The sequence below is a fragment of the Grammomys surdaster genome, unplaced genomic scaffold (genome assembly GCF_004785775.1).
Source record: "Grammomys surdaster isolate TR1022 unplaced genomic scaffold, NIH_TR_1.0 125834, whole genome shotgun sequence".
NCBI classification, from domain to species: Eukaryota; Metazoa; Chordata; class Mammalia; order Rodentia; family Muridae; genus Grammomys; species Grammomys surdaster.
This window is the reverse complement of record NW_021620662.1, coordinates 2,959,435-2,974,537: the sequence shown is the minus strand read 5'-3', so window position 1 is coordinate 2,974,537 and position 15,103 is coordinate 2,959,435.

The window sequence follows — 15,103 nt, the reverse complement described above, 5'->3', positions numbered from 1 at the left end:
CTCTCTCTCTCTCTCTCTCTCTCTCTCTCTCTCTCTCTCTCTCTCTCTGCCTCTCTATCTCTACTCCCTTAACTTCCTTCCCCATGCCCTAAACAAACTCCATTCTATGCTATACCATCTGTGGCTAATACCTCAGGGGGAAGGGATGCCTTAGCAGGGGTCTCTAGAGTCACTCCCTTCCCCCATACCATACTGCACATCTCCACCAAACATATCCCTGGCTTATTTTCTTTATATAAAACACAAAAATGCTTTGTAGTTTGATTGGTTGATTGGTTGGTTGGTTGGTTGGTTGGTTGGATGGATGGATGGTTGGTTTTGTTCAGGTGAAACAGAAGTCATAGGAAAGGGCTAATGCAGAGTCCAACACAGCCAAGGTGAGCCAGTACCGCATCCTACCTGGCTCTTCTCACTGTCATCATTGTCCCAGCTCATGCTATGCTGCTGTAAAAGACAGAGCGGATCATAACACACGACATTATTTGGGTTTTCTGTTATTTGAGGTAACTCCAATAGCAAGGATCCACATTACGGCAGGAAAGAGAGGGCATTTTAACATTGGTCTAATTCTTTGTTCTAGGACACAAGAACGTGACAGTTCTCCTGGTGCCCTCTGGACTCCCATCCACACCTATTAGAATATCTGGTGGTGGCCCTGCTGTATGCCACAACACAGCAGAAGAGCAAGCCAGCATCCAAGAGACAGAGATAAAAACCAGATGACAGGGTTATTTTATCAGAAGCTTGCAACCTAGACAATTAACCCACTCCTCTGTAAACCCGTACCGCATTCTTGGTGATGATGCTCCTACGTCCTAGTCACATAAAGGCCCCGTGTCTTAATGATCCCTTCAATGATGATCAGATTAAGGTGGTTGTAGAGGAGGCATCAAGCCATGAAACTACAGTAATAACTAAATGTTCTATCATTGAGGAGGATGAAAAGAACTTTGACAGAATGACCTTCTGGGTTCTGCTCCTTCAGTTTGGCCTCTGAGCCCTGTCCCTTCCTAAAGCTGTTAAGTGTTTCCTGTTAAGTGTTTGGCCAAGCATTCACACATAGTAGTTGAGTTCCTCTGGGTCCCCACGGACTTCTGCCAGTGAACTATCAGTTTCTGCATCTCTCATCTGCATCTTCCAGTTCATGCCCTTTCAAGGGACTTGCTGCCTTAGAGTGTGAGCTTCATTTATAGGGAAAGCCTTCAGAGATCCTGAACTCTAGAGACTTACCTCAATATTAACGTGACTCTACTTTCGGCCATGCATTTTGAGTTACAGTTTTAAAGTAGAAGAGAAGTTTTTGTCTAATCTCTGCCAATTGGTGTTGATGTTACGTGTGTTCTTTCCAAATTCAATAAAACACTGCCTTCCTTCCATTCAGGAAAAAAAAAGCAGCTGGTCACTTTTTTGCCAAAATTTAAGTCTGCCCAGAAAAAGGTATTCTCTAGAAATAGGGAAGAAAAACAAATCCTGACAAATGTCTGATAGTCTTTATCTGTATTTGAGTTCTCAGAGTCCCACATATATTTAATTTTAGTAAAAATGAATTGACCTATGCAGGAAGGTCTGACTGCCAGACAGCTTTTCTCAATGAGTAGGATGGAAATTATGGTGGGAGGAGGGAATCTGGGCTCTTCTGCAGCTGGATCTGGGCTCTTCGGTCCCTCCTTGATTATTTGCTTACTGAAGACCAAAGGAACACCACTCAAGCCTTGCAAACCTTAGTTTTATCATACAGTGTTCTCAACACCTCCTTTGTACACCCTTCTCCTAAATATGTAAATGTTAGCAAAATCAGTGGGGTTTTTTCTATGCATGATTTTGTGTGTGTGTGTGTGTGTGTGTGTGTGTGTGTGTGTACACATATGTGTATGTATGTCTTGGCCAGATATACCAAGACATCAGAGACAATTTTCTTTTATAAGGAGGATAATGAACAATTTCCATGGGTAATCCTGGTGAATTAAAAAGCCCAAAGAGTCAAGCTACAGACCCCTAAATTGTTACCTAGTGGGCAGAAGTGTGAGTAACTATGGCAGTCCTGTTGTAGCTTGCATCTGAACTGAGGGCCTCTTGGGACTCAGCCTTGCATCTGGTGGGGTTGCACTAACTCAAAGTTAGCACAGGAATTAAATTACACAGTTGACCACTCAGTGGGTGCTGAAGGATTGTTAATGGAAAACTACATGGATCAGGTGTCAGAAATCACACAGTGGATCCCAGAAGTATTGACTGCCCCTCAGGCAGAAACTGCAGCACAGCTGACTGCAGGTCAAGCTAAAGCCAGTGGTGTAGAGGATGGGAATATCAATACTAGATAAGATCTCAGTTGGAAATGTAGGCATTTCATTGGGGATTTGGGGATACTCACTTTTATTTTTCAAAAATGTTATGTTAAAAATTCTCTTAATTACTGATTTTCTTAGATGCATGCAGGAAAGAAGAGATTTAAGATAACCAGAAAGTCAGTAATTGAAATGAAGATCTGATACGGGATTTCTTACCTGAAAGAACAGCCATAGAGAATGACCTGCCCCATACTCCAGCAAATCCTCTCTTCCAGACCTCAGCTCTTCGCTTGTCTGTAGACTGCCCTTACCTTAGAAGACTTAGAACAAAGACATGCAAAGTCAAACCATCAAAACTGCTAAGACGGAAATAACTTAGATCTAGGGAAGGACAAGGCCAGGTTTGCAAGCAGTTTCTGGGCCCTGAAACCCTGTGGTACAGGTACCAAGGAGACAGCCACTTGGAAAAAAGATCAGAAATGGAGGCTACAGTTGGATCCAAAGACAGTAAACCAGCTAATATCAGGCTTCTACAACAAGAGGCATACACCAAAAGTTGGTGGTTTTAAGGGATGGTGGCCATGTTTTAATTGCTTGTTAGATCCGGAAATAAATCAGCTTAGAAAAAAAAAAGACAGCTCAGATTCTATTATAAATGTACATGGTTTCAGCATCAACTTTTAGCCAAAAAAAAATTTTAACACTTGTTTCTTTGTGCATTTCATGTAAGACCTACACAGCCTTAGACACTTCAACTCATGTATAGCCTTGAAATCTCTTGGCAGCAGCAACATTTAGAAATTATAGCTTTTGCTAGCACCCAGAGCACCATGCTTCCGTGTGTTACTTTAATAGAACTTGGTAAAAGTATAGTCTCAGGGGAGTTTGGAGCAATGAGTGACAGCAATATTACTGTCGATGCCTAAAGCAGAGGCTCAAAAAAATCACATTTTCTACTTAAGGCCAATTTTTCCTCAAGCTAAGAAATTTGAATTTTGCCACTTGAAAAAGATTTTTCATACTCTACTCAAGGCGAGGTCCTTTGAAAAGGGTCACCCTGTCTTCACATCCATGCTGCATACTCACAGCCCATCAGAAGTACTATAATATACTGGGGCCTACAAGATGGCTCAAGGGAGAGGGGTGCTCACTGCCAAGCTTTAGGCTTCTGTCCAGTCCCCAGCACTGACTCCTGAATGTTGTTCACACACACACACACACACACAAAGTGAAAGTAAAAAAAAAAGTAAGAGAAGGAAGAGGAGGAGGAGGAAGAAGAAGAAGAAGAAGAAGAAGAAGAAGAAGAAGAAGAAGAAGAAGAAGAAGAAGAAGAAAGAGGAGGAGGAAGAGGAGGAGGACAAGAAGGACAAGGAGGAGGATGAGGAGGAGGACAAGGAGAAGGATGAGGAGGAGGTGAAGGAGGAGAAGGAGGAGAAGGAGAAGAAGAAGGGGAAAAACCCATAGCTCCAGCTATATATGTAAGGAAGGATGGTCTTGTTGGGCATAGGTGGGAGGGGAGATCCTTGGTCCCATGAAGGCTGGACACTGAGTGTGGGGGAATTAGAGGGTGAGGAGGTAGAAGTGGGGGTCAGGGGGCACATCCTCATAGAAACAGGAGGAGGGGGGATGGGATGGGGGTTCCTGGGCAGGGAGGGGGAATGGGGTAAAGAGATAACATCTGAAATGCAAATAAAAAATCCAATAAAATTAATAAAAAGAAACAGAAGAAGAAGAAGAAGAAGGAGAAGGAGAAGGAGAAGGAGAAGGAGAAGGAGAAGGAGAAGGAGAAGGAGAAGGAGAAGGAGAAGGAGAAGGAGAAGGAGAAGAAGAAGAAGAAGAAGAAGAAGAAGAAGAAGAAGAAGAAGAAGAAGAAGAAGAAGAAATTGCCATTAGTAGTGATATACCTCTTTAAACTTGACATTCAGGAGATAAAGGCAAGTGGATCTCTGTGAGTTTAAGACTAGCCTGGTCTATAGAGTGAATTCCAGCCCAGCAAGGACTGCATAGTGAGATGAGTTCTCAAAGTCAAAAAATAAAGAAGTACTACAGTATACTAGATTTAATGGCCATTAGTACCAACCCTTCAGAATGACACATTTTTCTAAGCTACCCTTTTTTGGTGTTTTTATACCCTGTACTACTTCCTGGATAACTCTACGGAGTTAAAAGCCATTTTAACTTGCCTCTTTATAGGTTGGATAATACTTTTGTTTGTGTGCTTCATGTAATTTTGCTTTAGTTAGAGAGTGGACTGAGGGAAAAAGAGATTCAACAGAAGTCTTCTACTTAAGGTTTTTCTTATGTCTCTGTCTCTTCACTGTAAAGGCAGAGAACTGAGACTACAGACCTAAGCAAGCCTGACATTCTGTTCATAACTGAGCTAAAAGATGGGACTAAGTGTCCAACTATGTCTCTCACCATTAAATCATACAATGTTACAACTGTTCAGAGGCCAAATCTCTTGCATATGCCTTCTGTAAGTGAGACAGAATTGTTGTGGGTGTCAAAACCTCCCCCTAGAATACTATGAGAACACTGGATGTTGTGGTCCTAGGGACAAAAGATACCCCTCTTAAACCCATGGCCATCTCTCAAGGAAGAGAGTGAGGACAGTCTTTCTCTGCCATTATCGCTGCTCTGGATGACTTCTGGGACTTCTGGGACATTCTGGATGACCTTCTCCCCAAATCTGCCCTCTGGACCAATGTGGGTCCTGTAGACCATCTGTATCCATTAAATGCCCCCTTCAGTTGAAAAGACACTGAGCACAGGAAGCACACCCACGCTTGTCTCCTCTAGTCTGTAGGAAGCTATGCCTCCCATAGTCCTGCTGAGGTGGAAGGCTATCCTGCTGCAGCCACATCAAAGGACTGGGAGTGGAAACACTTTCTTTCTTTCCTGTGCATTGTACAAAGCAAGCCAAGCAACATGAGTCTAAGTGAAGTTGTAAATAAATAAATAAATAAATAAATAAATAAATAAATCATAAATATGAATGAATGAATGAATGAATGAATGAATGATAACCATTTTGTAGTTTGAATAGGAAGGGCTGTGTTGAAGACTTGGTCCCCGGGTTGTGATGTAATTGAGACGAGAGCCCATCAGGAACATGTTGACTTGATCAGTCTGTTCATCAATTGATGAGTTCCTACTGTAGGGGATGGAGCCTGGCTGGAAGAATTAGGCCATGGGAATGTGTCTCGAGAGAAGTGGTTTCCAACCTGTGAGTCACAACCCAGTTGGGGGTCACTACAACATAAGGAAATGCATTAAGGGGTTATAGCATTAGGAAGGTTGAGAATGACTACTCTAGAGGGTATATCTTGACCCTGGGCTCTTTACTGTCTTCTCTGCTCTTGTCTGCCCTGAGGTAAGTCACTTTGCCCAGGTGCACACTCCCTTCATGATATTCTGTCTCCCCACATATGGGCCCAGAAGTAACAGAGACACGTGCCCATAGATAAATCCATAAGCCAAGACAAATCTTTCCCTCTTACAGTTATTTTCTCAGGTGACTATGAAAAGTGACTGGCATACAGTGTCTTAGTCTGTTCTTCATTTCTATTAGTTAATATCATAGTTAGGGTGAGTTGTAAAGATAGAGGTTTATTTAGTTCACATTTCTGAAGATGGGGAAGTCTAAACATGCAGAGCTTGCCCTCTGCTCATGAAAGCCTCTTGCTACATCACATGATAAAGATATGGAGCAGGCTAGGGTATTTCCGCATGTTGTAAAGCCACTAATGAGATCACAGGACTCCACCATCATGATAACATCCAATCCTAACAAACTCCCATAAGCCTCACCTTACTATTTAAATCTAAGGTTTAATTTCCACATTATGGGCCATGGAGGGGGCCACAAACTGGAACTCTACGCTAGCCTTTCAGATATATATATATATATATCTCAATCTCATTTCTGCACTCTTCAAGGATCTCTCTGTCTCTGTGTGAGTCACCCTTCCTTCTATCCATACTTCTTCCTTCTTCCACTCCCAACCCCTGCCCCAGGTATTATACCTATCAGGAAACTTCTACAGCTCTGGCCTTTAGTGAGCTCTGCTATGAATGACACTAAGACTGAAAATGATGCTGCCCTGAGCAACCCCAAGGAACCATGGGAAGGGTAAATACATTGGCATCTGTTTAAGACATCCAGTCATGTCTGGATAAAATGTTTATAAGAAACAGATTCTTATGGACTAAAAGGAACCTGAAAGCTTTGAACAAGATATAAAAATTGTTCCACATTAAGTAATATTTAAAAGATATATGTTTAAAACAAAAAGTGATACTTCAAATGAGTGTTAAAATGGGTATTTTTACAATTACATTAAAATAAGGTTTTGAAATGTTCTCCTTTAACTGTATCAGTGGCCATGCCAGAACCACTCAATTTTATCTTATGCCAGTTTCTTCTATTTTTTTTTTTAATAAATAGCCGTGAACTTGGTGGCTGAAAACATCACATACTGTTTTCCATTAAGAAGTTCAGAACTCATAATGCCAAGGCATCCAGAGAGCTGCCCTCTCTGTGGTGCTCCACCATAGGAGAACTCTGTCTCCTTGCTTTCCACCCACTGGAAGCTATGCATTCTCTGCCTGCGAGTCACTTTTGATGCAATTGTCACTGAATCATTTCCATCTAAACCCCCTTTGTCATTGATGTCCTCGCCTCTCCCTTTCTTTCATAAAGACAATTATATTGTACCCACTCTGATAGGTCAGGATAACCTGTCATCTCAAGGTCCTTAAGCATATCTGCACAGGCCCTTTGCCCATAAAAGTAACACATTCACTTATCCTGAAAGCAACAATACCAATCTACAAGGTAAAGTGTGCCCACTGATGCCCACTCATTCTGATCAGATTTGAGGGATATTACAGAAGAGAGAATTTCATGCCTGGTACTATAATCCTGGTCAACAACTCATGGCTGTGGAGGTCATAGCCCTAGGGTAAAACCTGCTATTGTTATTTTGCTAAATAGTCATATTATCAAATTATCTCTCTAAATATTCAAGTTTATACCAATATACATGAGCTTCTCTCAATCTTGATATCTACTACATATTTTTAATGGTCTATTTCACTTTTCTTGAATATAAACTCTAGGTAGCATAAGAATTTCTCTTTCTTTTCTTCCTTCTCTTTCCTTCTTTTGGCTTATTCCTTTTATTCTCAACCCCCCCACACACACACACACCACAACCCCCACCACACACACACATACATACACACACTGCCTCATTACCCTACCGAAGTGTCTGGCACCATGTGGCATATTAACATGCATAAGTCAATCTCCTCTACTTCAGTCAGTCAGTGCAGGTGAAGTGGATGTAGCTGCGTCATTTCTTGGAGAACCTCTGAAGTTTGTTTCTGTAGGCTTTCTATCTGGAACCAGTTAGACTCATGATAAAACATGCGCCCTAACTCACGAAAAGGGATAAAGGTCAATCAATTTTAAATAACCACACAATCAGCCCTCCATATTTTAGGGGTTCTCAACCTCATATCCAGAGCCATGTGCTAAGTAAGCTCTGGAGGCCTCTACAAAACAAGTTTTGTAAATTCCCAGGTTTACCTTGTGCCTGATATTGTTCATGCGGCTTTGAGTTTCTGCTGCTCAGACATTGCTTTCCAACCTCAGATTTAACTGCTTCATCTTGTTGCTACCCTTCCCTTCCACGTGCACTCATGCCTTAGCAAATCCTCATACTGGTTTCCTATGGATACTTCAAGATGGACTAAAAGAAGTTGGTGACTCTCTAGATCATCTTTACTGTGCATGGCTCAGGATTGCCTATCTTTCTGGTAATCAGTATGTTGATCTACTTTGTGTTTTCTACATGTTTGCTTGGATAACATGAATTTTTAAGAGAAATTGTTTCAAACCATAGTCAAGTTGTGATGAGACACATTTCCATATATGAATAGCCCATCATAGTTGAACATTGCTTTGAGTTCGATTAATCTAGCACAATCCCATGTGGTAGGCAGAGCTCTGGATAATAAAGTCCTACATGCCTGAGGTCTACACAGCCAGTCCATGGTGGGCCTAGTTCTCAAACAAACCTTCTGGCTTTTGACTATACCATGTGGATGTGGTCTTTCTCTTTTGTCATTTTGCCTGTCTTTTTTACAAAGGCAACAAATTAGGAAAATGTGTTTCTTTTCATAAATGTGACACAGTACAGAAAACTTGCTGAAAAAAGAATCACATTCCTGAATGCTGATCCTGGAAGCATCCCCATCCTGGCCCTATGCAGGGAAGATGCTTTCTGAGCATGGCCCAGCTGCATCTGTCAGGATTCGAAGGGGAAGAGCGAGTTGTCGGGGCTGCATACCCAACACAGGGCCCTATTGATGACTTGAATTGAACTGGAAGTCAGCCCCTCCATCCCTGAAGAGGAGACTTCTGACATCTCAGAGAAGACATCTGTCTCTCTCTGGTCCCCACGACGGTCTCACATCTCTGCTCCCTTACGGAGATCTGCACATCTGTTTCCCATGACTGTGAGCTAGGAGAAGTTGTCAGGGCCCTTCAATCAGTATAACAGCCTCTAAAAGCTTGCTATATTTTCAGTTTTACTAAATATTTCTATAATTCAAAAATTATGGAAATGGGTCATGTTTCTGTTCTCGGGGAATATATTTAACAGCTGTGTGTGCACCAGATGCAAATGAATATATAGAAACAAATTAGGCATTTTATAGACTGTGCTGCATATGAACTGCCTCCCTCTTCAGACACCTCAGGTCTCACTTCCACCAAAGCTCTGGAGATACTGGGGCACCAGGTGACAATTTGTTTCTTCGTTCTTCTAAGAGATGTGTGGTTCTGTCCACGCACTCTGCACAATAGCACAACCCCCATCCAAGAAACTCATTTAAGGTAATTCTTGAGTTAGCAATAGTGTAAAACTGGTTGAGTTACTAAATCTCTGTAAGTCTGGGTTCAACAGCTACAAATGAAGCTATTTACTGGACAATGTTTACTAAGAATTAAATATGGTCCAGACAGGTTCCCAAAAGACAAGTCAGTAGCTGTGGGTGGACATTTGTCACCTTTGAAATGTCAACCTCTAAATCAGAAGCTGTAAAGGAATCTTTGTTCTTTCTTGTGCCCAGCAACTACTCTTCAGACATAAGATCTGAATATGTGCACACGATCCAACAGACAAGGCTAAATGCAGAAACTTCCATGATGCAACAATGACCTCTGGGGTCTTCCTAGCCATGGGATGAGGTCTGGTGTCTTCGTGTCTCCGAGCAGCAGCTGATGCTCCTTACGATGTCTGACACTCAGAAGATACCCACAATAAACCTGTCCATGCTTTCACAGCAGTTCTGTAAGACAAGAACTCTTCAAAATTTTCATTTTGTAGATGAAGATTCCAAGGCTTAGAACTGACTAAGACAACTCCTCCAGGATCATTTGACCTGAACAGGTAGAGTGGTAGGGCTAGCTGAAGAGATAGATGGTGCAGCACTTCCCTGGTGTGCAAAAGGAACTCTAGGATATATCCTTGTGTCTGAGAAGGAAGGAAGGAAGGAAGGAAGGAAGGAAGGAAGGAAGGAAGGAGTAGGGAGGAAGAAAGAAAAGAGAGAGAGGAGGAAGGAAAGAAAGAAAGAAAGAAAGAAAGAAAGAAAGAAAGAAAGAAAGAGAGAGAGAGAGAGAGAGAGAGAGAGAGAGAGAGAAAGGAAGGAAGGAAGGAAGGAAGGAAGGAAGGAAGGAAGGAAGGAAGGAAGGAAGGAGAAAGTGAAAGATGGGAGAGGGAGAGATAAAGTGCTGAAGAAGGATAGAAGGGTAAAGTAGGAAGAGAGGAGAAGAGAGGAATGGAGAGGAGAAGAGGAGAGGAGAAGGGTAAAGTAAGAAAGAGAAGGTTGAGGCAAGAAGAGTGAGGGGAGGAAAGAAAGGAAAAGTAAACAGAACAGATTCTTCAAAGACTTGAGCTCTTTCCACAGAGACACATGCAGCCCTGCTCAGTCCACACAACGTTGCCATGTTCATTATTGCTGATGCATTACTAAGCTCTGTCTGACTTCTAGCGACTTGAACATTTCTAGGACCCTGCAATTTCTCCCCTGTCTTTGACCTTCTAAGTCTTAGTCAGATGACACTAATGCATAGGATGAATTGCTTGGGGCATTGAGAGCAGAAATGAATATGTAACATTCCAGACACAGAGACACTCTTCACACCAAACTGCATCTTGTCAACCTCAGCAACTATTTTCCCTCTCACATGCCTACAAGAGAGACCACAAGCCACTTGGTTTCTGGAGACTTTGTGTTCGCTGGCCACCTGCTTCTTCTTTACATTAAACAGCATCATTTCAAGCCTGAGAACTTCTCAGCTTCCAGAGGGAAGAGCCACAATTTCAGATCCTTAAATTCAAAACAGAGAGAACATGTTCTCTTCCATCCAACAGGAGGAATGCCTCTTCTCCCAGGCTTGCTTTCTTGTACCTCATTTTCTGTTCTTTGTCTGTATATATTTGACAGAAAAATTATTTGGATATGTCATGAGCCTGTCATCTCGGGCCAACAAATTGATGGCTTAATGAAAAATGACAAGGCAGCCCAGGATTCTCATGTGGAGATCTACCTCACAGCACAGATTCAGGGACATGGCATCTCACCAGGGAATTTTCAGTAACTCTTTGGCATAACCTTCATTTCCTGGCCATTGATTTCACAGTGAAGACATAGTCATGGAAGGGAAAACATATCAGGAACTAGTCAAGTCTCCAAAGATGAGGCTCTTTTCACCAATGAGGAAGACTCTTCCCATTGTCTCAAATGCAAGCAGCTCTCTCTCTCTCTCTCTCTCTCTCTCTCTCTCTCTCTCTCTCTCTGTAGCTCCCCCAAAACTGCCACGTGTATATGTGTTTGTGTCTGTGTGTGTTCACATGTGCATGTGAATGTGTGCACATGTGTGTGCATGTGTGTGTGTGTGTGTGTGTGTGTATGTGTGTGTGTTGAACCCATTTCCTTTGCACTCTCCATCTCTCCATAAAAATTCTCAAAAACAATCCTGAGAGCCAACAGACTCCACTTTTAGTATCACTTGCTTGCCAAGTGAATTTGCCCAATGTCCTTCGATGGTTGGACTTGAGATTGCTAATGATGGGAAAAGAAATTTATATGACCATCCGGTATGGCATTAAAAAGTACATAGCTTTTTTAGGACGTACAGTGCTGTTTGATTTTCTTCATCTTGAAACAAGCTAGGATCATCTGGAAAAGAAGAAGCCTCCATTGGAAAAAAAATTCCTCAGACTGTCCCATAGACAAGTGGAGGGGCAGTTTATTTTATTCCGTTCCTCTCTCTTTTTTAAAAAAAAATCTTCTTCCATTTTTCTTTTATTGGAAATATATTTTTACACACAACATATTCTAATTAAAGTTCTCCTCCCCCAGCTCCCCTTAGATCCTCCCCACCTCCCCACCTACCCAAATCCACACCCTTTCTGTCTCTTGTTTGAAAACAAACATCAAAAGAATAACAATAAAATAAAATAAGATAAAATAACAATAAACCAGAATATGGGGCAAAACAAAAAGAAGAAAAAGAACCAAAGAAAAAGCACAGAAACACATAGAGTCTTAGAGACACACATGTTCATACACATAGTAATCTCACACAAACACAAAGCTGGAAGTCATAATATATGCTTAAAGTACCTATATGGTTTTAAAAATGCCATTACAAATCAAGGTGCTGTTTTTTGGTTAATAATTGATGTGGTGGGGCCCAGCCCACTGTGGGTGGTGCCACCCCTGAGCTGGTGGTCCTAAGTTCTATAAGAAAACAGGCGAAGCAAGCCATGAGGAGCAAGCCAATGAGCAACATTCCGGCACTACATCTGCTTTGGTTCTTACCTTTAGGTTCCTGACTTCAGTTCCAGCTCTGATTTCCCCCAGCGATAAACTATTTGCTCTAATATGAAACAAACACTATTCTCTCCAAATTGCTTTTGTAATGTGCTTTATCACAGCAATAGAAAACAAATTCGGACACCTACTTATAAAGTAGGATTTCTGATAGATGGTCTTCTGTAACTTTGGGGTAATGCAAGCATTCTGAACACTTTTAAGGTCAGTCAGCTGATGTCTCTGTGATGTATGCAAGGCGAGATATAATGAAAGCAAGTTCAACTTAGCAGTATCTTCAACTTTTACTGGGTTTATGGTGATGTAACACAATCCTAAGAAGCATCTGTAATTGCAGTGCAGATGGTTATCAGAAAGCCTCTCACCTCAGTCAGTGGGTGTGACTTATGCTGCTGTGTGACTTCAGCAGGTCATTCGACGTCTCTGGAACTAGGCATCTTCATGGCAGGAGATGGAAAAAACACTGGGTAATTCAATACGTAGTGAGGTTCATGCTTCATGACTACAGCCTAGGAAATGTTGGCTGTACCTGGAGAACAAAGAGCTGTACTGTAGATTATATGCAGAGACTGTATGGAACTAGAGGTATATGTACATAACAACGAAAGCGGCTAGAAAATAAATAAGATCAAAGGCCACCCAAAGTGGGGAGGGATTGCAAATATTACCTGTGCATCACCTCATCCTACAGACAGGGCCTCAAGTCCAGAGAGGTGAGAGAACTGTACCCACAGCATTTGAATCATATCTTCCCATGCATAGATCTGACCTGATAGTTTCTCCCCATGGAATAGGTGAGAAGGCTTAGCTCCTGGACTATTGTTTCATTAATGTGTTTTGCTAATAGAATCTTAGGAGCAGAAAGATGAATGAATGCCAGTGCTTGGCTCTGAGATGGAAGCCTCTTGTGTGCACTTTTGTGTGTGCAGAGGCAGAAAGGAGAAGGAGGAACAACTGGATGCTTTGATCGAAGAATTGGGCCTGATATAGATGACATCATTCTTACAAGAGACAGGACTTTGCAAATAGTCTGCTCATTATATGAAGTACTCTTGCCTTTACTAGGATCCAATCCTTTTATGGAGCATTCTCCCCTTGAAGTTTGAGGGTGGGGAACTAGCCTTTTATCGTGTTATTAATAAGTGTTTCTCTCTTTGCAAGCAAAATTAATTGTTTAGACATGAATCCACCAATTGTTCCAGCTGCTGACCTAACCTAATTCTGTCTTCAGCTCCAACTGTGTTTAAAATCTGTGATGTTATCATTTGTCAACAGAACTGATCTCAAGTATATTTTATACATAATTAAACCATTTGTTTATTTAACCGGTGGGGGCATTGCTCTCTGGGGCTGCTTAGTTTAAAATGAGTTAAGAGCCGACAGATAACTACAGAAGCAAAACAGCAACATACATACAAAGTAGACCTGGCACAGGGCACATGGCAGCCCAGACGTTGCCTGGAGCCATCAGTTAAATAATCCAACTGTGTCACATTGACAGGCAACAAAGAAAGAGAAAGTTCTACTGCATTTGCTGAAAGAAAAACAGCAAGCCCACAGCCAAGACCATGAGGAAGCTAGAAAGTGAAGTGTGTTAATTGCTCTAGAAACCAACCGACCCTGCTCCTCCTGTGGGGATGGAGGAGAGCCAAATCTCTAGCCAAATAAATCACGAACAACATATTTCAGTCATGTGAACTTTTAGACCGCACAATTATCTAAGAAAATATTTGTGAAGATAAAGATTCAATTCTTCATTGTTTCAGCAGATGGATGTGAGATTCTAATTCCAGCTCTGCTGGTACAGCATCTTAATAAGTGACCGAATGTATCTAAGGACCTCACTTTAAAAATGTGGTTACGTGTATTTTGAAAACCAAGCCAAGAAATACAAGACCCATAAAATCCTGAAGCATATTAAATGACGGTTCCTTTTTCCTTAATCCACCACCACAAATATCAATTAAATGTAATTATATTAAATAGGTTCCCCTGAGAGCAAATAAAGATTTGCCAGAACACAAATTGCTACCCAGGTGAACAATATATAATTTTCTTGAGTACACAGACAAACGCAGATGGTATACTCCCAACTGTAACGCAACAAATGTGAGTTGACTGTAACATACACATTATTTTTTCTTTGCTACCAAAGTGGCAGGAGGCCAAAGATTACAAATAAACTATGTGAGTTTGTCTTTCTCTTTACTCAGATGAGACGATAAATACTTCATTCCATATTAATAATTGCTAATCAAAGGGCTATTAATCTGAGGCAATAATAAATAAATGGACTCTCCTAGAAGCAAATGTCGGAATTGGACTTGGAGGCTGGGAATGAGGAGAACACCTCATATAAGCAACTTTTAAAAAATTAAAAGCAAATGTTTTACTGACTTTACTGTGAGAGGGAGAACTGAGTTCATGCACAGAAAGGTGAGACAGGCCTGATGAATAGCTTGTTAGCTGCTTTGAGAACTAGCTATTCTGCCATTTTGAAATGACATCACAGATTCAGAGAGATGAACCACCCTCAATATGACACTGAGCAGATAGAACGCTGAACTCAAAGCCCTTGGGGAATAGCTTTAAAAAGTCCCCTTGAAGACAGGGGTAGGGAGGAATGGGATGACGAACTGTGGGAGGGCAGATCGGGAGGAGGGTAACAACTCGACTGCTAAACAATAAAAGTAATTTTTAAGTGATCTGTTTTCTGGGGAAGGCGAAGGAGCCTTGAGCTTCGCTTCTCTTTCTGATGGATGGGGCAGACTTTCTTTTTCTTGTCATTATATGATACGTAAGGTATGAATTTCTTTTGTCAGGTGTTTCTGAGATGGAAATTGAATTCATTCTTAGTGTGATACGGAAAGCCTTGAAAAATAATCAATTTAAGATTGAATGCACTG